Source organism: Bombus vosnesenskii, unplaced genomic scaffold (assembly GCF_011952255.1).
Source record: "Bombus vosnesenskii isolate JDL3184/JDL3185 unplaced genomic scaffold, Bvos_JDL3184-5_v1.1 scf7180000014811, whole genome shotgun sequence".
Classification (NCBI taxonomy): domain Eukaryota; kingdom Metazoa; phylum Arthropoda; class Insecta; order Hymenoptera; family Apidae; genus Bombus; species Bombus vosnesenskii.
In genome coordinates this window covers 30,624-31,943 of record NW_022883658.1, presented here as the reverse complement: position 1 = coordinate 31,943, position 1,320 = coordinate 30,624, and positions in this window count along the sequence as shown.

Below are 1,320 nucleotides of genomic sequence, written 5' to 3'. Positions count from 1 at the left end.
TCATTTCTCCTCGATTAGACTTATCTTTCTTTTCCGCTATTTCTATTTTATTCTTCACGTACGCTACCGTTTGTTTCTCTTCTTTCACTGCATCTATTATATCCGCTATGTAGCTATACTCTTCGGGTAACGTATTGTTTTCGCACGTTCGCGGGGAGACGCGATCTCGAAGAAGCGCGCCAACGGGAGTCGTAAATTCCCGTTACGATTTGCTAATCGACGCCGCGAATCGCTCGATCCCTTATTTCGTCTAGGATAATAAGGGTAGTTAAATGAAGGATAACGCTGTTGCTAACAGGTTATTATATATTTTCACAAACCAACAACTTCGGTGTAACACAAAATGAATATTTGTTATGAGATGACTACGAATGAGTGCGACCTGAGTCTCTAGACGGATTATCGCGTATACTGATGGATGTGTCGACTCACTGTATTCGAATTGCTGACCGCTTGACCAGATGCTTGATTGAGACTGACTGATCTTCGGGTGTAAACCCGGTCGAAAGATGTTGACTGTTCGAAGGATGTAAAGTCAGTGATGTTCGGCGACGATGCTGTGGCGGAGGAAAGCTAAGGATGGGTGTGTCTAGCGCACGGGACCATCGGATTTGTTGGTGACGATTTTGACTAAGGGAGTGAGGGAAATAGTCTTCGTTGTTAATTGGTTAAACGAAGGGTCTTAACCGCCCTCGAGAGAAAGTGGTTCGTGGGAGGAAAGTTGCATCATGCGTGAGAAAAACCAACTTTCCCTTGTCAAGCCGTAGTAGACAAAGGTCTTTAGAAATGCTTTGGAAACAGACGTTTGTTCAGTTTGAAGGACCTCGACTAGGAAATTCCTAAGATTTATGGAAGATACTTGCGACTATTGAGGGTACGCAGTGAGTATCCGAAGACATCTGGTTGCCATCTTGCCCGCGGTGTGTGGCCTGGGCTAGGTAGAGTTACGCGACGTAACACGTATTTATCATGTAATTCAGCTTTTCCCTCTCACTCACTTTTGCGCCTGCACCTTTTAATCCATTTATTAATTTTTCAAGATCGCTAAAAAACGATGCTGAATCACTGTATTTATCAAGACTTATCTTCTCCAATCTCCTTCTGCACACGATCTAGTGCCGTCGATTCTTTCAAGTACACTTCGTCGAACCTTTTCATTATTTCATACGCTGTTTTTTCTTCCCTAATATATTCTAATTGTCTATTTGAGAAGGCACTGTAAATTATATTTATCGCCTTCAGATCCTTTTTATCCCAGTCTGGATTGTCTGTTTCAGTCTTCACTCTAGTTATAACAATATCACATTCTTTATATCTCAG